We start from the raw sequence: 24,670 nt of genomic DNA, 5'->3' as shown, positions 1-24,670 counted from the left end.
CCCTGAAGAAAAGGAGCTTACGGAGGCCGGACTTCAGTTGCCTTTGGGGTATTGGAGGGCCTCGGTGTCAGACTCCAGCAAGGGAGACAAGGCAGTTGGGAAGTCCGTTTGAGAGACATGGGGAGGAGGGTTAAAGAGGAAGGCGGTATGACCTTATGGGGAGGAGGGGATGCCTCTGACGGGCACAAGGTACCTCCAAAGAAGGTTCCCCCCTTGACTAACACTAGGTCATCCAGTAAAAGCTGCTGGGCTGCCCATCTGCCATGGGGGACACCCCCCTTGCCATGGATGAAATAGTGGCAGGTGTTGAATAAGGCCTTTAAGTGACCATTAATTGGCCAGTTAAATACTTCAATAGGCCTGGGACGATAGATTACCAGTTCAGTGATATCACCATTATACCATCATTTCCTCAGTTATAGGATTTAGGTTAGGACTGTATTCAATCAAATATGGTTATAACATTCATAGGTGAGATAGAGGCATGGGAAAATGATGAAATGGCATTGTTAGTAAAATAATCTTTCATTGCACTAGAACTGTCGATACTGGCCAGGATTCTCCCCTACCCGGCAGGGCGGGGGGTCCCAGCGCCATGGAGTGGCGTGAACCACTCTGGTGCCGGGCCGTCCCAAAGGTGCGGAATCCTCAGCACCTTCAGAGCAAGGCCGTCGGCGGAGTGGTTTGCACCACGCCGCCCGGCGGTGAAGGGGCTTGGCACTATGCCAACCGGTGCCAACGGGCCTCCGCCGGCTGGCGCGAGTTGGCGCATGCGCGGGAGCACCAGCGTGTGCTGGCGTCATCCCAACGCATGTGTAGGGGGGTCATCTCCGCGTCGGCCATCACGGAGGACCACAGCGGCCGACGCGGAACAATACAGTACCCGCACAGCACAGGCCCGCCCGCGGATTGGTTGGCCCCAATTGCGGGCCAGGCCACCATGGGGGCACCTCCCGGGGCCAGATCCCCCCGCACCCCCCCCCCCTCCCCGAGTACTCCGGAGGCCGCTCGCGCAACCAGGTCCCGCCGGCAAATATCTGCCGTAACATACGTCGGCGGCACTGGCCGAAAACGGGAGGCCACTCGGCCCATCGCGAGCCGGAGAATCGCAAGGGGGGCCGCTGCTAGCGGCCGCCGACCAGCCGTCGCGATGCCCGCCCCCACCAAATCTCCAGCGCTGGGAGAATTCGGCAGCCAGCGGGGGCGGAATACACGATGCCCCTGGCGATTCACCGATCCGGCCGCGGGCGGGGGGTCGGAGAATCCTGGCCACTGTTGGGGAGCAGTGTTAATATAGGTAGAGATGTGAACCAGGGAAGGAAATGGCAACAATTTGGGATTATTTTATCCATCATGATAGGCTGAAATAAAGATAAAGCATGTGATCAAAGTGGAAACGCATTTTTAAAAAAGACAATGAATGGGATTTTCCAACCTTTCCACCTCGGCAGGACCGGGAATCTTGCAGGGGGCCAATGGTGAGCCGTTTCCTCTGCCTGAAAACATGCCGGGGCTTTGGGGGGGGGTTCAAAAAATCCCACCCAATGTACAAACTAAAGCGGAACAACTGAGTCAGGTTCAAAATGTAAGAATAGAAAAGGATAATGAATGGTCAAATATTAGAGCACTGAATTGATAAAAGACAAAGTTGTAAAATATGACAAGGCGTTTGGCCCAAACTAACTGACCATTGACTAATCAAAGCCAGTCAACATGGATTTGTGAATAGGAAGTTGTGTTTAACAAATGGAAGAAGAGTTTTTTGAAGAAACAAAGTGTCTTTGGATTTTCAAAAGGTGTTTGATAAGGTATCTTGCAAGAGGCTTTCTGGAAAGTTCAGGAATAAGGAAATGTAGTGGAAAGATAAAAGGCCTAATGATAGACAAAACACTAGGATAAATGGGTGTTGCCTAAATTGGATAAGTGTTAGAAGTGGTATACATCAGGGACCTGTGAACATAGGGATGATTTAGTTTAGGTTGTAAGGAACAGTCTTGAAATTTGCTGATGGCATGAAAATGGAAGATTTGACATACAGTGAGAAGGGCTGTAAAATACTTCAGGGAGGCACAGATTAGCAGAATGGGCATCTAGATGGAAGAAACATTTATTGTGGGAAAGAATAAGGTAATGCATTTTGGTAAGAAGAAGAAAGACGGAAACTATGCACATTAATGGAAAGACACTGATGGGTGTGAGAGGCAGGAAAAGAGATAGTGTAAGAGCAGTGGCACCAAGAGTTCAAATACATAATTTCCTGAAAGTATAAGTGTAGATAGATAAAGCTAAACAAAAAGCCAACAGCATTTTCAGTCTCAATAATTAGGAATATAGAATATGAGTAAGAAAACAATGTTAAATCTGCACAAAACATTGGTGAGCTAGAATGCACTGTGCAGTTTTAGGTACACTGTCCTAGAAAAAGCACTGAACCGTTGACAGTTTGGTGTGTAAATTCACCTAGGTACTATCAGAGATGGGAAATTATCATCAGGACAAGAGATTTTAGAAAGTGGACCTATTCTCATTTCAAGAGCAAAGACGAAGAGGATATTTAATAAGAGTTTTAAAAATTCTAATGAGTTTGCATAGATTGTGTGGTGGCATGGCCCCCTTAAGGAGTGAGCCCTCATGGTCCACGTGACCAGATCGGGACCTATCGAACAGGAGCTTGGAAACCCTGAGCAATGTAGAAAAGGATTGGAGCATTGGGAGCGGGACCACGGGGCAGAGTGAACCCTGCAGCCAGAGATTGAAGACCTGTTTAATGACTCGGTGCCTGTGGATAGTTCATCTTTTCTTGTTGGCAATAAACCTTTCTTCCGTTATACTGGATGTCTCCCTGCTATAGCTTCAAGCCACCATTTCGGCGATGGGTGTAAACCAGGTTGATCACAAGTCCGCAGTAGTGTAGAATTTGAGGGGGAAGGGAGTAGCCTCCAAAACGAACAGAGAAGTAAGAAAGTGTCAATGGTATCATAAAACAGTGAGTGAAAAATGTCCATGATTGGGAACCTTGACCCATTTCACCAGGCAGTTGAAGACTAAAGCAAGTATATTGAGCGATCTATTACTTCTTTCCAGCAAATGAAATAATGGGGAAGGATAAACTGAAAGTTATCCTATTAACAGTTTGTGGGCCACCAACCTACAATCTTATCAGGAATTTGACCTCCCTGGAGACTCCCATTATAATCCCAGACCAGACCCTAACATTTGATGGGTTATTTGGACAGAAGCTCCAACATTTTATTTAATTTGTAAGACTGTGGAGAAAGGATACATTGTTCCAGAGTGACCACATACACAAATGGGGCCATGGTATATTAAAACAAATTTTAATATTAACACAGTATTAAACTAACTTTAACATCATACATACCTAAAATAGTGTACAATTACCAGTTAAAGTAAAAACAATGCTTAACTCCTAACTGCTATTTTTTTATCTCCAATTAAGCAAAACCCATCTCAGGTAATAGGACGAGTTTGGCTGCATCAAATCAGCTTGAAATGTTTGGAGATCTTCAAAATTTCAGACAGTGTCTTCCAGGAAGTCTTATGTAAATATGAAGACATATTTCAGAATGTGTTAGGTCGGATAAAGGGAGAGACGCCTAGATTTATATCAACCCTGATTCCACACTGAAATTTTTCAGGGCAAGACCGGACCCTTATGTGTTACACCAAAAAGTGGAAGCTGAACTTAAATGCCTGGAAGAATTGGGAATTATAAGACCCGTGCAGTTTTCTGAATGGAGGCACCTATTCTCCCTGTGCTAAAACCGGATCAATGAGTTAGAATATGCGAGGGTTACAAGCTTACGATTATTCAGACCAAGTTGGCAAATATCCAAATCCAAGAAATGAAGAATTTCGTGCAAAGTTGGCAGGGTGCAAACTTGACCTCAGTCATGCCTATTTGCAGTTAGAACCAGATAAAGAGTCCCCAAAATTTATGATAATTAGCATGCATGTTTCTATATACCAGAGGTCCTGTCAGCCCCGTTTTCCGACGCGGCATGCCTCAGCCAGCAGGATTCTCCGTTCTCTCAACCGGCAAATGGGGCTTCCCATTGTGGCCACTCCACGCCGTCGGGAAACCCACGGGCATGGGTGCACTGCCGGCAAAGTGGAGGATCCCGCCGACAGAGAATCCTTGCAGCAGATTACCCTTTGACATCTCCTCGGCCTGTGCGATATTCCAATTCACAATGGAAAATCTTCTCCAGGTCATGCCGAAGGTTGTGGTCTACCTGGATGACATTCTAGTGACAGGAACATCACATGAAGAGTACCCAGCAAGCCTAGAAGAAGTGTTGAGAAGATTTAGAGATTTAGGAATCTGACTGAAGTGCGGGAAGTGCTCTTTTCAAGTTGGAAAAGTCATTTACTTAGGGTTCAGAGTGGACTTAAAAAACCTCCACCCACTTGAAGACAACATGAGAGCTGTAAGAGAAGTAAAGGCACCCAAGACCAGGGCAGAATTAAAATCCTTCCTGGGGTGGTAAACTACTGTGGTAATTTTATCGGCAAGCAAGCAAAAACGTTGACGCCACTACACTTGCTCTTAATGAAACATCAGCGTTGGCATTGAAAGAAACTATAGGGGCAGGCCTTCCAGTATGTCAAGCAGGCCTTACAGTTAGTGAGTCTATTGGTTCACTTTGGCCGCCATATGGAATAGGGGCGGTCCTATCCCATAAAATGGAATATGGCTCAGAGACTCCAATTGCCTTCACCTCCAGAACTCTTTCTGATGCTGAGCAGAAATCTGCACAGATCGAGAAAGAAGGTCTTGCCATAATCTACGGCATCAGGAAATTTCACCAGTATGTCTCTGAGCAAAGCTTCACAATAATAACTAACACCCTGGTATAGATTTACTTAAGGCCCCACCTGCCCACTTCAAGGCCCTCACTTCAGCCTCTTCCACCCTACAGGCCCCTCTCAGTCCTCCAGTTCAGGCACTGCCAGGGTGCTGGGGAAAGCAGTCAGACAGTGCAAGGTCTTTCTAGAAAGGACTTCAGAACAGAGGAAACCCCTGCAGAAAAAACCTGCGGTCAGAAACAATACCTGCTCTTTCCAGGAAATACTTCATAACAAAGAAGCAGCATCTTTTTAAAAAACTTCAGTTTAAAAACAACACCTGCTCAAAAGAGGAAGTACTTCATAGTTAATGGAATGTGAAGAGCTATAAAAACAAACAAAAGCTGATCCCTCCTTTGAAATAGACTGAACCTGTCAATCAAGAGGCTCAGTAAATGTAATGGACCATGAAATTGAATGTAAACAATGCATTTAAAACCTTTAGGATTCTCAGAAAGCTCAGAGGCTTGAAAAAGTTAAAGGGGAATTAAATTAAACTTGAAAAAAGAAATTCAAAGGTTTCCAGCTCCTCAATGCGGAGGCTTTTACCTTCATCTCACAGATCATTGGTATTGACATTTTGCGAGAGACATGAACAGTTTGAAGACGACAGATGGATGACCTTTACCTTCGTCTGAGAGATGTTTGATATTGACATGTTGGAGAGACATCAAAGGTTTGAAGTCTAAGAGAGACTTTTACCTTCGTCTAACAAAGCATTGAAATTGACATGCTGGAAAAGAGTTTAAATGTTTTCAAGGCTACAGAGGAAAGACACGCCACAAGTTCTCTATCCCAGGAAAGACCCTCAAAGTGAGGCTCTCCAGCCCAGATCAAATCCCCCCCCCCCCCCCCCCCCAACTCTCACGAAGGATCCCCTCAACACCCTGGAGGTAATAATAATAATTCCAGCCTTCAGTGACTGACTGTGTGCAGTTTGCACTTTCTCCCCGTGTCTGCATGTGTTTCCTTCGGGTGCTCCAGTTTCCTCCCACAGAACAAAGGTGTTCAGGTTAGGTGGATTGACCATGCTAAATTGCTCCTTAGTATCCAAAGGCTAGGTGGGAATACAAGGTTACAAGAATAGGGTGGGGAAGCGGGTCTGTGTGGGGTGCTCGTTTGAAGGGTCGATGCAGACTCGATGGGGCGACTGGCCTCCTTCTGCATTGTAGGTCTTCTCTATGATTCTATAGCCATCTCATCACTGAAAAATAAAATAATATGCCACAGAGCTAAAGTTGGATGAATTTTCATTCCTGAAAAAGTGCTTCGGCCATCAGGAACACATATTGGACCAGATTTTGCTGTCATAATAACAAAAGCTTATATTTGCTCACAAATGGTGAAGCAACTTCAGACCAGGGGCAGATTGAGGGTCAATTGCAGATATCCAAAAGGACATGGAACCTGCTGTCCGCCTCACCGTTGACATTTATCGAATATAATGGTACATTTGTATGGTAGCTGTAAACTAAACACGTCACAAACATTTCGGGCAAGTAATTAAAAGCCTAAGAACACTTTTAGCAATGTTATTTTTGTGAGGGCAAAGAAGAATCCAGCATTGGTTTGTAGAATCAGACAGAAAGTAACTTTATTTACAACAATATTTACACAGCACCAGTAGTTCACTGCTGGTTCTTTCTCTCTCGCCGGTACCACACTGGCCAGCTCTATTTATACAGTTGAAAGGTTAATGATTGCCCCTCCCACCTCATCGGTGCTCATATTCCTCAAGACCCTCGGGGTAACCAATTGTCCCCAGCCAATAGGATCCGGGCGCGTTATAACATCCGGCCTCCCCCAAAGTCCAAAGAATCGCCGAAGACCCTGGCGAAGGAGGGCATCAGACTCATTTGACATCAGGCTGGACGTCATGCACACGAGACACCGGATCGGGTGGAATATATCAGGAAGGCGAACAGCACTTTCGAGACGGATGCAAGTCCATGGGCCGTGGACCCGAGGGCACCTCCTTGGAGTACTCCTGCATGTCCGTTTTGGAGTCAGAGTCGAGTGTCCTTATTTCCGTGGGGTTCTGTAACGACACGAACAGGCCGTGAGCATGGTGCCCGAGGCAAATCTCAAGGATGAGCAGTCACTGCATCTGGATCTGGTGGCTGCTGCGGCTGGAGAAGCACATTCCAGGCACAAGGAATCTGCCAAAGAGGCGGCCTCCTGGACCTCATGTGATCTATATGTTTACGTTGAATGTGACCCTGGGCTTGAAACTGGTAAGAGATCGGCCCCAACTGCCGAAGGATAACGCAGCACACCCACTGAGCGCTGTCGGCAAACTTGTGAACAAACACGAAAAATCCAGTACAAGTTTGTAGAGTCACACAGAAAGTAACTTTATTTATAATAATATTTACATAGCACCAGGGATTCACTACTGGTTCTCTCTCTCTCGCCAGTACCACACTGAGCAGTTCTACTTGTACGGCTGCAAGGTTATTATCCCACCACCCTCATTGGGGGAGCTCATATAACCCAAGAGCCTTGGGTGGCCAATTGTTCCCAGCCAATCGGATGCGGCCAAGTTATAACAGTGATTAATATTAACGACTGCCTGCCAACCACTCCAGTACCATAATTAATTATTGTGTGCAATTTCATGCCTTCAGGTTGTGAATTGTTTGACGAGATTTTGAAACATTAAATTTTAAGCCTACTTTTCTTATATTTCCTTTCTGTCTCCCTTAATCCTAGCTCAGTGTTAATGTGCTGCTGAGAGGCTGCACTCCTTCGCAGGGGGCTAAGTGCATGTGAGGCGAGCACCATTTAATCCTGTACTATTTACAGGCTGCAACAGAGCCTGCATGTGGCTAGAGAAGAGAGTGTGACTTGCCAGGAGAGGGTAATAGCACAACAGGGCAGAGAGAAGGCTGTGAGGTTCTCAGGCACTGTATTAGAGGTCCTGGTGCAGGACATGGACAGGAGGAGTGAGGTCATCTATCCAAAGGGGACCAGGAGAACCCACCCTGCCCACCACCAAGCAAACACTGAGAAAGCAGCAGGTGTAGATAACCATCATGGTCAGTGCCCAAAGTGTAGCCCCAAAGATCTGTACGCAGTGGCTTGTCTTCTTTGCAACTGCATCTGGATGAGGTAGTCACTGGATGGAAAGGGCTTGATTGTCTCCTTCATTCCTCCTGCTCATCCTCCTGCTCCATTTTCCCTTTCGCTCAGCAGGGCAGGAGCTATGGCCTCATCATAGTTAGGTTATGTAGGGTCCAGCAGACCACAACGAGCTATGACATCCACACTAGTGAGCATGCAGGGCTCCTCTAGAGCGGTCCAGACAGCAGAAATGTGGCTGCTGCACACCAACTGTCTGCTCAATGATGTTTTGTGCGGCAGCATGGCTCTCATATCCATTCTAGCCAAGTATATTTGAGTTGCACATCGGAGAGTTGAGCCAGGAGGTCAACAGGCAGCCCTTTAAAGAGTGCTGATGAGTAGGGAATTAGCATGAGCAGCGCCAATAGCAGTGTAGGCATAAAATCAGTTTTGCATACCGACTGACGTCACAATTTGTCACACTGAATTCTCACCAACTGGTGTCTACTGCAAGTCAAACCAGGACAGAGAGATATAGTGAGTGCATGTATAGTGGGCAGCACAAGTGGATAGCACTGTGGCTTCACAGCACCAGGGTCCCAGGTTCGATTCCCCGCTGGGTCACTGTCTGTGTGGAGTCTGCACGTTCTCCCCGTGTCTGGGTGGGTTTCCTCCGGGTGCTCCGGTTTCTTCCCACAGTCCAAAGACGTGCAGGTTGGGTGGATTGGCCTAAATAAATTGCCCTTAGTAACTGGAGGGATTATTGGGTTACGGGGATACGGTGGAAGTGATGGCTTAAATGGCCTCCTTCTGCACTGTATGTTCTATGTTCTATGTGTGACCTGAATGGCATTTTAGCGCTAAAATAAGGGTACTATTGAGTCTGATTTTGCAAACATTAATTTCTAACACATCATTTATGCAATCCCTTCAGATCCCTTATTACTCGATGCTGCACAACTTCTATCATCTTCAGGCAAAATCTCAATGTTTCCTCACCCTCTGAGAAAATGTCTCAGACATCTTAAAGTGGCACTTAGTTCTCACTTGTCGCATTGTCACTATCCAGTAACATCCAATGAGATTGCAACCCCACCATCCTCAAAATGACCACACTGCATTGTGTGATATCAAGAAGGTAAAGGTTTTTCTATCAGCATTGTCGAATGGAATATTGGCACAATCACGGAGAAACAGGATAAAGTGGCTGTTCATGGTGTTTCACCAAATCTACCACCAACGTTAAGGCAGTAGAAGATCAGGGCAGCAACATGTAACCTGGGACTTATATAGCAGCTTATCAAATCCCAAAACACTTCACATAAATAAATGTCGTTTTGAAATATAGTGACGAACAAAGGCAGCCAATCCACACAGAGATACAAGCCACAAACAGCAAATCAGATAATTGCTCCAGCTGTGTTTCAAACACAAAAACAGAAAATGCAAGCCAGGCAACATCTGTGGAGAGAAGAGCTAAGTTAACACATCAGGCTGACGACTTGAAGAAGTTTGATATTTAATTGTTTAGAAGCAAATACAAAGCTGGAGACAGAAAAATCATAACCACAACTGTCATTTTCTCTGACAGGGACTGGCATTTTTTCTGCTGTAACTATTTGCACCTTTGGACCCTATTTTTCCTTCTTCACTTGTGACATTGCTATTTAATAAGGACACAAGGAGTCCACACTGAGTGAGAATAAAGAACTTTAGTTTATTTACAGTCACGTTAAATGCAACTCCTGGTAGACCCTATCGGGTCTCTCCATAGTCGGTGCCTTACTTGCCGACCTTTTATACATAGCTGAATGGAGATCCCCCGCCCCTCAGCCCCTCATGATAACTATGGGCCACACGGTAGCACAGTGGTTAGCACTGTTGCTTCACAGTGCCAGGGTCCCGGGTTCAATTCCTGGCTTGGGTCACTGTCTGCGTGGAGTCTGCACGTTCTCCCTGTGTCTGCGTGGGTTTCCTCCGGGTGCTCCGGGTTCCTCCCACAAGTCCCAAAAGACACGTTATTAGGTAATTTGGACATTCTAACTTCTCCCTCTGTGTACCCAAACAGGTGCCGGAGTGTGGTGACTGGGGGGATTTTCACAGTAACTTCATTGCAGTGTTAATGTAAGCCTACTTGTGGCACTAATAAATATTATTATTAAAACTATCCTCTTTTCACCATCAACACTTTGTCATTTAATGACTGCTGCCCTCCACCCTATCACAGACCAAATTTCCATTTGCTATTTACCCCACCAAAAACTTTTTCTCTCCTAGCTCTGTACTTGTTCAGAGAGCGTTAAATTTCTAATTTCTTCTTGTTGTGATGAAAGTTCATTAACCTGAAAATGTAACTCTTTTACTCTCTCTCCACAGAGCCTTTTCAGATTATCGCCAGCCACTGCATTTTGCTTTTGTTTCTGATTTTTCTTCCTTTGTATTTCTGCTTCGAACCTAACCTTCTCTATTTTCTTTTTGTGTCTTTTCGCTCAGTGTTGGCACATTCTTCCTCCTTAATCTGAAGCATTTTGAAAGATTTTGCTGCATTTGAGGAAATCTGTAAAATTAATGTTCTTCTTACTGCATTGTCAAAACAATGAAAGCACTTAATTGTACTTAAGCATCAGTGTGGCCTAGCATGGGCAGAGTGCGCCGAGTGTGCGTTTGTGCTAGCCAGAATACTATTGTGCTCCAATCACTCATCTTCTTCTCAGTGCCAGTTCTAGTTGCAGCCTGTGTTTGCCGCTGATGCTTTGACCTTAGAACTTGGGTGTTGCAATTGGGAATTCCTTGTCCTGCAATGAATCAAGAAGTCCTGCCTACAACAGAGAGTTCAACGCTATGTCAAAGCAAGAAGGTTGGATTCGAGTACTGGGAGTAGCCAGGGGAGGGAACGCATTTCAAGAAGGTCAATGGGGAGGTTTAGCAGCTCTGAGGACTAAGGGGAGCAACTCTAAGGACCCTTCCATCAGGCAGAGATATAGAAGTGTAAAGACCCGCACATCCAGGCATAGGAACAGCTTCTTCCCCTCAGCTACTAGACTGCTCTTCCTTGGACTGATCTGTCCCCTGTAAGAACTCTATTTATGACACCCTATGTTGTTGTTGCTCATGTATTTGCCTTGTTTGGCACTTGTTCCGCCCAGTAACCAATTTATTTGTCGATGGACTCTGTCAATTCATTTTTTTGTCTGCTATGTACAAACCATGTACGTTCCCTTAGCTGCAGAAAAATGCTTTTCACTGTACTTTGGTACATGTGACAATAACTTAATCAATCAATCAAGAAGAAGTTGGTGTCCAAGTGCATTCCTATGAAGAGGGACTGGAGGTAACAAATGCCTCGAGACGATGGTCAGTAACCTGGTTATGCATTGCTTCAGTCTCCTCAAAAAACACGCAAGTGTAAGATTTGTCTCATGATTGTTATGAATGTTTCTTTCCCCCCCCCCCACCCCACCCCAAATAAATCTTGGCACCATTATTAATGCTTCTATCCATCAACTGAATTTCCTACCATCTGAAATCTAATCCTCTCACCCTGCCAAATGGCGAGCTGTCTATGAGTGCTGGAACAGTACTTACATCTCCATCGATTGGAAGCTAATGAGGCTCAGGCCTTCCACATGAGACATTCTTGTGTTAACCGTTCCACAGCCACTGAAAGAAAAACAGCACAAACTAATATTCATGTTGAATGTAGTTTCCACCCTCACAGCCAATAAATAACTTTTGAAATGTGGTCACTGCAGCTATGTAGGCAAACAGAATGTTTCTTTGTATACAGCAAGATTCTATAAACATCATGCGAGATGAATAACCAATTGATCTGTTTTTGATGGTGATAGTTTACTGAGAGCTATACAACCTCCTGAGATACACTTCAAGCAAATTACACCCTATTCAAAAGTGCTCTCCTTGCATCCTTTCCCCATTTAGATCCTGCACACATACTCAGTTCTCATTGAAATGCATTGCCTTCCCATCCTCTATCACCTGGCTTTCAAAATCATCATCTATGTTTCAAACTAACCTGACTTCATTTTAGCTCCCTAACCTCCCTGCCTACATTCCATCTTCCACTGTCCCTTCTTTTAACTCAGGATCGTCTCCCTTCCCCCATCCCCCTCTTGCAGCATCTCTGGAAAGTTCTTTAGCCATCACAGGTCTGCATTCTGAAATTCCTTTCCTAAATCCTCTTAGTCCAAATAAGATGTCCCTTGAATTTTCCAATCAATATCTCCCAAGTTATCTTTTTTGGTCATCGCACCAGATGAGGGGGCAGGTGCGTCTCCCACCATCCCCCTTCCATGACCATATGTCACTAGTTGGCCCATCATTCAATATGGAGGCTATTACACGACAGATCATGAGTGGAGTCAACCAACAACACTATGTCTTGTGTGAAAAAGAAGCAGTTCAAAAAAAGCCTGAAAAAGGCACTCGAGTCGATCTCCAATTTTGGTATCCAACAGACTGTTGATGAAGACATTAAATAAGAATCATGACATTAAAACATTTTTCCTCAAAACCTCTTTCAACAGTGCTAGGTTCAATTGGTTTCTCAGCTACTTTTACACAGATCGTGGAATTGAGCCCACACGTTTCAGGTAAGGCCAAAATTTAGCCACGTACTCCCGTGGCTTCCAGTTTCTCCATGGAGACTGCAGCTGTGCCAGATCCAATGCCTTGTAGAGAGCAAAAACCAAGTATGTAGGATTCCCACAGGCTTGGTGTGATCTTACACAAAACCAACAATTTGCCCCCCATATTCCTCACACTAGCAGCCTATTTGTTTCAAACTCTGCCAAAACATGTAGAACATAGAACATAGAACAGTACAGCACAGAACAGGCCCTTCGGCCCTCGATGTTGTGCCGAGCAATGATCACCCTACTTAAACCCACGTAACCCGTATACCCGTAACCCAACAATCCCCCATTAACCTTACACTACGGGCAATTTAGCATGGCCAATCCACCTAACCCGCACATCTTTGGACTGTGGGAGGAAACCGGAGCACCCGGAGGAAACCCACGCACACACAGGGAGGACGTGCAGACTCCACACAGACAGTGACCCAGCCGGGAATCGAACCTGGGACCCTGGAGCTGTGAAGCATTGATGCTAACCACCATGCTACCGTGAGGCCCCTGTATGATAACAACCTGAAGAACCACCTTAAAAGCACCATTGAAAATCAATGAGGTGGTTCTGTGGTCCATTCGCACTTGTATCTGGCTTCCTGCCGAAGGAAATTGCAACCGTGTTTTCTGGAATAAGGTGGCTGGTGACTCAAAAGGAATAATACTTAACAGGCTCATATGGTCAGCTTCAAGGTGAGTCGATGTTTCCTTGTTCTCTAATACAAAGCTTCGCCATTCGCCCTCTCCTCACCAAGAAGAGTTTTTAGGAATTAGTGTTGAAGAGTGGCCATGCTGCAACCCTCTCCTTAGCTAAATCACAAAGCATGGGGATCAATTCCTGTCACTCAACTGGTGCATTAAAGCTTCCATGTGCCGGACGCTGCAATCACTTTTCCAATTTCTACAGTGAATGGCCTCCTTCTATCCTGTATCCTTGCTGATGGAAGAACTGTTCACTTTGGTGAAGTTATAGAATGCAGCATTTGTTTTTATATTACTAATCGTTTTAGTTCTCGTCGGTTCCGTCGTTCTACAATGAAAAGCTGAAACATAAGCAAGCATTTGAATGAGGATGGGGAATAAACAATGCTGAAATCAAATATTTGCCCTGCCCCCTTTTTTTCCTAACTCTATTGAAATATTTACTTTCAGTTTTGATGAAAAGTTACACCCATAATGTTACTCTGCCCCTTCACTTTGCTGGTGCTCACAAACCTGCCTTGGATTTCTTTATTTTGGCTGCTGCTGGTTAGGTATCTGATGAGAGCTGGAGGCCTTGTGGCACACTGGTGCCACTCTAACCACTCGCCCAGAAGCTCCGGGTTGGAATCCAACGCCGGGACTTGTTGGTCACTGCGGTTCCATTGGGTTGATAATCAGCTCAGAAATATTTCCCCCACTATTTCCTCAAAAGTAAAAAGAAAACAGTGTATGGGTGTGAAGATACAACAGGTGGCAGAGAAAGACTTTATCGCAGAAAGCCAACAGCATGATTGAAAACTACATTTGGAAACTTTTGGCAATGGAAGAACTTGAACCTCCATATCTCTGTCAGTCGCAGGGCTTAGGAGAAGCTGGTGTAAATTGAAGGAAAGATTTGCATTTGTATAGCACCTTTTATGACCTGGGAACAAAGTACTTCACAAAAAATATTTTTGAAGCCTACTCGCTCTTTCAGGAAAATTTATGTCCTCCTTCACACTTCCTTCTTTGGGATGGACTAGGGGAGGGGACTCAAAGTCCTTACAGCATCCTTCCTCAGATAGAAACAGAAGTACCCTTCATGTGTCTCTGAGACTTCCACTTGTCCGCAGCAACTGCACAACAGGAAGTGCATAACTTTACTTAACAAGGAAAACTAATTGATCACACTGACAGGGAAAACCAATAGGTCAACGAGCGTCAAATGAATGGATCCACGGAATAATTGCTTTTAGAAGAAAGGCTTTAATATTTTCCCAACCAATATTTGTTTTTAACCAACATCAGTAAACAAAAATCTAAATATTTGATCACTTGTATTGTAGTTTATGCGAGTTCGCTGTCCATAAATTAGCTGCTGCATTTCCTGCATCGCAACAGGAACTATACTTTAAAGTTTCTTAACTGGCTATAAACTGCGATTTGAGATGTTCGGAGATTGTGAAAGGCATTACATAAACGGGTGTCTTTCTTTACGAATCGGAAGTTTATGACATGCAGTTTGGAAGCCACTGGAGTTTCTTGTTTCTGTTCCTCACGTGTGGTTTACAATATTGGGGAATGTGAGCAGTGGGTTGAATCTGAAATCTGAGACATCAGCGAGGAAGGATACTTGCAGGTACCTCAGCTTTGAAAACCAAAGGCTTACGACACACAGTTTTCTTCATCTGCGTCATTGTCGGTGCATCTTCTCCCAGGATGCACACAATTACACAATCAGCTCTCACCCTCCAGCTCTGTGTTAGTAATCCAAAGTCTTTTTGATCCAAATTGTAAGGTTAATGGCCATTAGCCTTAGTGATAATAAGGCTAAATTTGCAATTATGCAGCAAGGCATCATTTACTCAGGATGTGACAAAGGGATGCATTTTAAGATGGATAGCTCCAGTCCCAATATTTCCAGACTTGGCAGACCCATCTTGATATAAGGAGCCTCGGCAAACACAATGCTTGTTGTGTTATGTTGCTTCGTAGAGCATAAGCTGCTTCCTTGATGTATGCTTTGACAAAGGAAGCTCCAGACTATGAAATGAGTTCAATGTGTTTATTGAACTATTAACACAGTTCTTAAATGAGTTTGACTCTCTGCTGATCTAGCTGTAGTAACTCAGTCTATCTTTACCAGCCTGCTCTAAGCCACGTGCTGGCTGTGATGCTGTTGATCAACCCTGATGTACTCTCCAGATGTCTGTCTGTGGAAAGAGGCAGAGCATGTGTGCCCTGTCCTTTTATATGGGTTGTGAAGTGCCCCTTGTGTCCTGATGGGTGTCCTGATTACCCATTGGTTGTGTCCTGTTGTAATGACCCATTGGCTGTATGTCTGCATGTCATGATATATCTGGTGCTCCCTCTAGTGGTTGCTTAGTTGTCGAGCATTTACATTAACCCCTTGTGGATATACAACGATGCATATCACCACAATGTTCACCTTTGGGAACGAGGGACAGGATCAAATTAGGCCCACCAACGCCAAAAGCAGGTTGGGGGCAGTCACTGGAGTGGGCATCTGCCAAGGTGGGGTGGAGTCCCCTCCTTGGTTCTCTGACACTTTGTCCCTGTTGTTTTAAAAGCTATTACACCCTATAGCCCTCACCCTTTACCCCTCCACTTTGTGACTACCCAGTCTCCATGCCCACTCTTCCATGCTCTGCCTGCCCATACACCACTGCAGAATTCCTCAGGGTAGCGTTCTAGGTCTGAGCATCTTTAGCTGCTTCAACAATGACCCTTCCTCCATCATAATATCAGAGTGGGTTGTTCGCTAATGATTCACAATGTCCATTCAGTACTGGGACAACATTTAGGACAACATTTTACGACCTCTCCCACCAACGGGTCTATGTCCCTTATGGTTGTATACATTTCGATCAGATCCCCCTCAGTCTCCCCTGCTCCAAGGAGAATAACTCCAGCCTAACCAGTCTCTCTTCATAGCTGAAACATTCCAACCCAGGCGACATCCTGCTGAATCCCCTCTGCTCCCAATCTAGTGCAGTTACATCCAGAACCACACACAGTACTCTAACCAGCATTTTATAAGCTCCACCATAACCTTCCTGCTCTTATATAAATACTGTAGCTACAAGAACAGGTATGCTAGGAATCCTGTGGCCAATAACTCAGCTCCTGACTTCCCAAAGCCTGTCCACCATCAGTGATGGAATACTCGCCCATTGCCTGGGTGTGTACAGTTCCAACAATACTCAAGAATCGAAGAATCCCTACAGTGCAGATGGAGGCCATTCGGTCCATCGGGTCTGCACCAACCCTCTGAAAGGGCACCCTACCTAGACTCACTCCCCTACCCTTTCCCCATAACCTCATAACCCCACCTAACCTGAACATCAGTAGACACAAAGGGGAAATTTTATCATGGCCAATCCACCTAATCTACACATTTTTGGACTATGGGAGGAACCAGAGCACCTGGAGGAAACCCACGCAGACACAGGGAAAAATGCAAACTCCACACAGACACCCATGGCCAGAATTGAACCTGGGTCCATGGTGTGGTGATGCAGTAGTGTTAACCACTGCGCCACCATGCCACCCGAGGCATACCACGACTTTCTCAAGGGTCATTAAGGATGAGAAATAGATAGGAGCCTTGCCAGCGATGCCCACATCCCATGAATGAATGAAGAAAATTATAAATTGTGGACATCCTCATATTTAAATTTCATGACTATTTGTTTGAAGACTACATCAGGAAATTGCATATGTGTCCAGCAGAGGGAGCAAATGATTGAAATTTTAAGATATAATTGTGAGAGGAAAGACCACTTAATCTGTTTTCATTGTACAACATTCATTTATGAACCATGGTAAAGTTGGTTCGGACGCTGGGAGTGTCATAATATACATCTATGTATATAATGGAGTGCAGACAGGCAGTGATTGACACACAGGATGACCTGTAAGCACACAGAACACAGCAGCCAATCACCAGACAGGACATGACCACTATAAAGCCAGAGCGCACCAGTTTTCCCGCTCTCTCGGGACCCAGCCACTGAGACAGTCAGAGCTCGTGAGCTAGCCAGTGCAAACACCATGTGGTAGCTAGTAAGTCTGGTCAGGCTAGCATCAGGTCTCCAGCCAAGTCAGCATAGTGTCAACCCACAGTTGAACATGTATAATAGTTTAGATGTTAAATAAAATTGTGTTGCATCTCATCAAGTGTTGGAAGTCTGTCCCTCGCTATACTGCATCAAGTGCAGTCCACATCGACCCAGCCTGCCCAATACATCATGGTACCAGGTTTGGATGCTCAAAATTGACGGACCTACCTTGAGTGAATCAGTGTTGACCAGTAAACAGCCATCTGGTGACATGGAAAACGTCCGCCCTCCTCCGCAGCTCTGCATCACCGGCAACCTCGGTGCAAATTGGAAGACTTCAAACAAAAGTTCCAACTCTATCTCAAAGCCATCGACTTCGAGGCCGCATCGGACGCCAGGAAGATCGCACTTTTCCTCTCCACAGCCGGGGACCACGCCATCCACATCTACAACTCCCTGACATTCACTGAAGGAGAAGACAAGACAAAATTTAAAACAGTCCTGCTGAAGTTCGACAGCCACTGCGACATTGAGGTGAATGAGAGCTTTGAACGGTACGTTTTCAAGCAGAGGCTTCAGGGTAAGGATGAACCTTTTCAGTCCTTTCTGACCCATCTCCGCATCCTCGCGCAGTCATGTAACTATGACTCGACAGCTGATTCCATGATCCGGGATCAGTTTGTTTTCGGGATCCACTCCGATTCCCTTCGCCAGCAACTCCTGAAAGTCAAGCAGCTCATCTTCACCATCGCCATCGAAACGTGCGTTCGCCACAAACATGCTAACAATCGGTACTCCCACATCAGGGCGGCAGAAACGGCAAAGCTAACCTCCCACGAGGCGGAATGGGTGCAGGCCATCGCACAAATGCAGAGCTTAAGTATTAACGAGAGTGGCCATTTTGCACGCTTTTTCCGGGCTCCTGCGCATGTGTGCCACGACCGAGGGGACGGCGAGACCGATGACCAGCCGGCAGAGGTGCGTACGACGTTCAACCACACTGTGCATGCACATTGGCGCACGGAATGTGCTGACGTTGGCATCATGACGTGTCCGAATTGTGGCTTTGCCCATTTAAAGCGGCAATGTCCCGTAAAATCACAACGGTGTCTACAGTGTGGCAAGCTTGGCCACTCCACTGCCCTTTGCAGATCTGCTCCACCACCCAGCAGCCAGCGATCCCAGCCATGGTGCAGAAGCGTCCGTTCAATACAGCAGGCCATGCCGACTCCGATAGCCCAGCAGATCCTGATGCTGAGTGCCTCAAATCCCCATTCCGGGTGGGCATCATAACAAGGCATGTGCTGCCTTTCTCCAAGATAGTGAAGCACGTCCCGATCCTCAGCGTGGATCCTGGCAATGAGTGGTGTGCTGTCCTCTCAGATAACAAGGCTCGCATCCGGTTCAAACTGGACAACGGCGCATCGGCGAACCTCATCTCGAAATCCGATCTCGACACCATCCACGTCAGACCAAGCATTCTTCCACCGGCCTGCCAGCTCCTTGACTACAATGGCAATGCCATAGCTGCCAGTGGCTCATGCCAACTCGGAGTTTCCAATAAGTAATTTAAAGCGACACTGCGATTTGAGATCATAGGACCTGACAGAGCTCGGTGCTTAGGCCTGCAAACTCCTGAACCTGGTTCAGCGAGTCCACACCATGTCATCCTCACAGGCGACGGCCTCACCTGATGAAAACTTCCAGGCTGAAATTGATGACATCATCATGCAGTACCGCAGCATGTTCGATGGAATGGGCACACTCCCATACCGATACAAAATCCTGCTCAAACCAGACGCCACCCCTGTGGTTCACGCACCGCGTCGGGTGCCGGCATCCCTCAGGGACCACCTCAAGCAGCAGTTACAGGACATCCAGGACCAGGGCATCATATCAAAGATCACAGAACCCACGGACTGGGTCAGCTCCATGGTCTGCGTCAAGAAGCCGACAGGGAAGCTTCGAATCTGCATCGACCCCAAGGATCTAAACCTCAACATCATGAGGGATACCAAAACGAGAAGAGTTGACCAGCGAGATGGCTCATGCCAAATTCTTTATGAAGCTGGACGCCTCCAAGGGTTTCTGGCAAATACAGCTGGACGCATCCAGTCGCAAGCAGTGCACATTCAATACCCCGTTCGGTCGCTACTGCTACAACCGGATACCTTTTGGCATCATCTCTGCCTCAGAGGTATTTCACCGTATCATGGAACAGATGATGGAGGGTATCGAGGGGGTGCGAGTGTATGTTGACGATGTCATAATCTGGTCCACAACTCCTCAAGAACACATTGCTCGCCTCAAGCAGGTATTCCACAGAATCTACGAGCATGGCCTCCGACTCAACAGGACCAAATGCTCGTTCGGTCAATCAGAAATCAAATTCCTTGGTGACCACATCTCGCAGCAAGGCGTGCGGCCAGATGCTGACAAGGTTTCGGCGATCAACGCCATGAAGACCCCAGAGGACAAGAAGGCGGTCCTCCGCTTTTTAGGGATGGTCAACTTCCTCGGGAAGTTCATTCCCAACATGGCGTCCCACACCACCATCCCTCCGCCATCTCATCAGAAAGGCAACGGGATTCCAGTGGCTGCCCACGCATGAGAAAGAATGGCGTGAGCTGAGGGTGAAGCTCACCACAGCCCCAGTTCTGGCGTTCTTCGATCCTACCAAAAAGAAAAAAATATCCACTGACGCGAACCAGGACAGTATTGGGGCGGTGCTCCTCCAACGGGATGACTCCTCCTCCTGGGCCCCAGTTGCGTATGCTCAGTTTGAGAAGGAATGCCTGGGCCTCCTAACGGGAATCGACAAGTTCCACAATTATGTGTATGGCCTCCCAAAATTCACGGTTGAGACGGACCACAGGCCATTAGTGCACATAATCCAGAAGGATTTAAATGACATGACGCCCCGGCTACAACGAATCCTTCTCAAGCTAGGCCGCTACGACTTTGAACTTGTCTACACACCAGGCAAAGAACTCATTGTTGCAGATGCCCTTTCCAGGTCTATCACCACACTGTGTGAGCGAACTGACTTTGAATGCCAAATTGACGCGCAGGTGCAATTCTTTGCCTCCAACCTTCCGGCCCCTGATGAGGGGGTCATTCAAATTCATGAGGAAACGGCCAAGGATCCTTTGCTACAGAGGGTGATGCAGCACCTCACAAATGGCTGGCAGAAGGGACAGTGTCCCCAGTTTTACAACATCAAGGACGATCTGACGGTGGTATTTGGCATCCTTATGAAGCTTGATAGAATTGTGATTCCGCAGAGCATGTGAGCTATGGTGCTTGGCCAACTCCACGAGTGTCACCTGGGGGTCGAGAAATGTCGCCACAGAGCTCGGGAGGCAGACTACTGACCGGACATCAGCCAGGACGTTGCCAAATGGTCCTCAACTGCCCTTCATGTCAGAACCTTCAGCCAACTCAACCCAAAGAAACTCTGCAGCAACATGAGATAGTGACCTCCCCATGGTCCAAAGTCGGTGTCGACCTTTTCCACACCAAGGAGCGTGACTATGTTCTTCTGGTCGACTACTTTTCCAATTACCCCGAAGTGGTGAAACTGTCCGACCTCACGTCAACGGCGATGATTAAAGCCTGCAAAGAAACATTTGCCAGGCATGGGACACCGCTCACGGCGATGAGTGACAACAGCCCCTGTTTTTACAGCCAGGAGTGGTCTGCTTTTGCCCGGCTATACAACTTTTGTCCCTTCACCTCCAGCCCCACTACCCGCAGTCAAACGGGAAGGCCGAAAAAGGTGTCCATATCGTCAAGAGATTAATATGCAAGGCTGCAGACTGAGGCTCCGACTTCAACCTGGCGCTGTTGGCAGACAGAGCAACCCCGCTGTCCACTGGGTTGTCTCCAGCGCAGATGCTCATGAATCGCACTCCGAGGACCACGGTTCCAGCCATCCATGTTCCAGACCTTGACAACCTCATGGTCATACAAAAGATGCAGCAGTCTTGGGCCCAACAGAAATCAGCATACGACGCTCATGCCACGGATCTCCCCGAGCTGGTCCCAACTGATCGTTTTCGTGTACAATTGCCTGACGGCGGCTGGTCAGCCACAGCTGTGGTGGTCAAGTAAGTGGCCCCGAGATTGTTCCTCGTCCACATACTTGATGGCTCCTTCCTACGATGCACTAGACGGGCGCTGCGCAGAGTTCCACGCCCGCCACCCAACCGTGATGTCCCACCTCACACAATGCTTCCTCCGGACGTGCCCTACCATGAGGCCACCGATCTACCAGCAATCCTGCCGACCCCTGCGACCACCGCACTGGCGGCGGTCCCACCTATCCAAGTGCAGGCGGCCCCTGATCCACCCTTGAGGCGGTGAACCAGAATTCGTCGCCCACCACAAAGACTAAACTTATAGACTGAACTTTTGCACAATCTTGTTACCTCATCGTTTTGACCTCTGTAAATATCGTTTTTACCATTTCATCTGCCCTATATCTGCACTAACGGCACCTGCCTATGTATTTAAGTTCATTTTAGCACTTTCTGTATAGTCGCACACATAGACACAAGCACATGCACCTTAATATTTATTATCTGAACACAAACAATATTAAAAAAGGGGGGGAGATGTCATAATATACATCTATGTATATAATGGAGTGCAGACAGGCAGTGATTGACACACAGGGTGACCAGTAAGCACACAGAACAGAGCAGCCAATCACCAGACAGGACACGACCACTATACAGCCAGAGCGCACCAGTTTCCCGTGCTCTCTCGGGACCCAGCCTCTGAGACAGTCAGAGCTCGTGAGCTAGCCAGTGCAAACACCATGTGGTAGCTAGTAAGTCTGGTCAAGCTAGTGTCAGGTCTCCAGTCAAGTCAGCATAGTGCCAACCCACAGTTGAACATGTAAAATAGTTTAGATGTTAAATAAAATCGAGTTGCATCTCATCAAGTGTTGGAAGTCTGTCTCTTGCTACACTGCATCAAGTGCAGTCCACATCGACCCAGCCTGCCCAACACATCAGGGAGAACACCCAGAATCTTTTGGAAGAAAATGCTATGGGACCTTTTACATCTACCTCACAGTTATCTTGGTCTAATGTTTGACAAAAAGATGGGGTAAAGTGTCCAGTCCCGTCCGCTGAGGGAATTGTTGCAGATGGAACAGAAAATTTGACAGACCATTTAAAGATCCGTTGACTTTGAATGGGAATTTCCCTTCCCGGGCAGGCGGGATTGCAAAATCCCGACTAGTACCTCTGGCAGCCCAGCATTCCCTCATTTCATAAAAACATAGAGTTTAATTTTACCAGGTGCAGCATTCCCGCCTCATCGCCTAAAAAGTCAGTCAGTAGCCAAAGCACGAAATAGCCAGCTGCCTCACAGTCATTTTACGCTCGGAGGGTGTTAATTGGCTCAGCAGTGCCTGGTTTGAGTGCTGGTCACTGTTGGGACTGCAGCCAGTCCTGGAGAAGAGGAGGTGACAGAAGCCAGACGTCCGGTAAGCCCGCGATGTTGGTACGGGTTGGCTACCAGGCTCCAGCGAGGGTTCTGAGGAAGTTCTGGGGCTGGATTGAAAGGCCAGGTTAAACAAATGTTGCCATAATCCCAGAGGACCATAGGCTGCTCTCCACTTTGTAGGGGAGAGCTGACTGGTGGTAATTTAATTTGAGGATCACCATATCTCAGGCGCGGGGCAAGGTGGAGAAGGTGTGGCCTTCATTAATAGCCTCAGCCAGTGCGGGAATTGAGCTCACACTGTTGGCGACGCTCTAACATCACAAACCAGCCATCCAGCCAAGTGAACTAGACCCCCCCCCCCCCCCCCCCCCCCCCCGCCGCCCCCACCATCCTGGGTAAAGTTAAGAGTGGCTATGACCTTGTCGGGGGTTGCATCCTATGGCTGCAAGGGACACCTCTAAAGGGTGCCCCCCTCCCACTTCTTGCCCGATACCAGCTTGCTGAGTAAAGCCTGCAGGCTTACCAGCTGGGCCTCGGCCTCCCCCCTAAAGGTAGCAACAGGGGCTGGATGAGCTACTGAAACAGCCATCAATTGGCCACTTGGGCATCTCAATAGGCCCAAGGGCGGGCAGGAAACCACCACCCTGCCCCCCACCCCACCCCTAAAACGGGAGGCAGGTCAGGGGTGGGCACGAAGACGGCAAGCAGGCCACACTCTGCGAGTGCCCTGCCTGTAAACACATCAGTGGAGGGCCAAAAAATCCAGCCCACAGAATGGTTATGACCGCACAGAAGGAGGCCATTCGACCCATCATGTCCACACAGCTCCCCAAAAGACCAGCAAAGCCTGCCCCGCTCCCAGATCCTTTCCTGTAGCCCGACAATGTTTCTTCCCTTTCGGTGCTTATTCAATTCCTTTTGAAAGCTATGATTGAGGCTGGATTCTTTCACCCTGGGCGGGGCGTGGAACATGTAAAGTTCCACTGACATCGGTTGGGAATTTCCAGTCACCGGGCCCGGCCAGAGAATCCCGCCCTTTTCAGCAGCGCGTTCCAGATCCCAGCCACTCATTTGCAGAACAGCTTTTTCCTCATGTGGCCTTTGATTCCATTGCCAATTACCTGAGACGTGTGCCCTCGATCAATAGGAACAGTCTCTCCCTATCTACTCTGTTCAGATCCCTTGTGATTTTGGATATCTTTATCAGGTCTCCTCTCAGCACAATACTGCTTTCTCCAATCTACCCTCATAACTGAAGTCCCTCAACCTTGCAATTATGCTGGTTAATCATATCTGCACCCTCTTGAAAGTCTAATGTGTGATGCCCAAAATTGGATGTGATACATCAGTTTAGCTGAAGCTGTGCTTCATTCAGCTTTGTTATAATCTCCTTGCTTTTATACTCCAACCTCCCAGTGGAGGCAGGTAATTGAATATGTTTAAGGTTGAGTCAGATCAGTTTTTAATTGACAAGACAATTAAAGGATACAGACGACAATCAGATCCGCGGGTGTTTCAAGCAATGTAGGCGCTAGCCCCTCACCGGTAGCGGAATCGGTGAGGGTTTTGCTCCGATCTTCCTGTCATGAAACGCCACGGAGCCTTCGTTGCCGTCGACACTTAGCCTCAGGAACGGAGAAGCCAGCACAATATCTTTTAACAATGTGGACAAAAGAATTTCCAATGTATTGGTGATACAATTACTACAAATCACCAGTAGGTGGTGCTATATGCAAATTTGGCAATGAAATGCAGAGGAACAGAGGGAAATGCCACATGTGGGGCTAATGCCACTCTGCCACTGCCCATAGTTTAATTTCAGTGTAATTGGCAGCTTGGCTCAGTGGTGGGGCTCTTGTTCCTGAGTTAGGA

At 47.1% G+C, this 24,670-nt stretch overlaps 1 long non-coding RNA gene across 1 annotated transcript; it reads right to left on the bottom strand.

Annotated features, from left to right (window-relative positions):
* Window positions 1-6,509: 6,509 nt before the first annotated feature.
* LOC119973856 lies at window positions 6,510-24,443 on the bottom strand. The gene is made up of 3 exons (XR_005462392.1): window positions 24,342-24,443; window positions 11,518-11,592; window positions 6,510-6,907 (listed from the first exon to the last, which is right to left on the bottom strand). It is a non-coding gene; the product is annotated as an uncharacterized LOC119973856 (long non-coding RNA).
* Window positions 24,444-24,670: the final 227 nt, after the last annotated feature.

This window comes from Scyliorhinus canicula, chromosome 11, assembly GCF_902713615.1.
Source record: "Scyliorhinus canicula chromosome 11, sScyCan1.1, whole genome shotgun sequence".
Classification (NCBI taxonomy): domain Eukaryota; kingdom Metazoa; phylum Chordata; class Chondrichthyes; order Carcharhiniformes; family Scyliorhinidae; genus Scyliorhinus; species Scyliorhinus canicula.
Note: the sequence above shows the minus strand (reverse complement) of the source record. Positions and strands in the feature narration are given on the sequence as shown.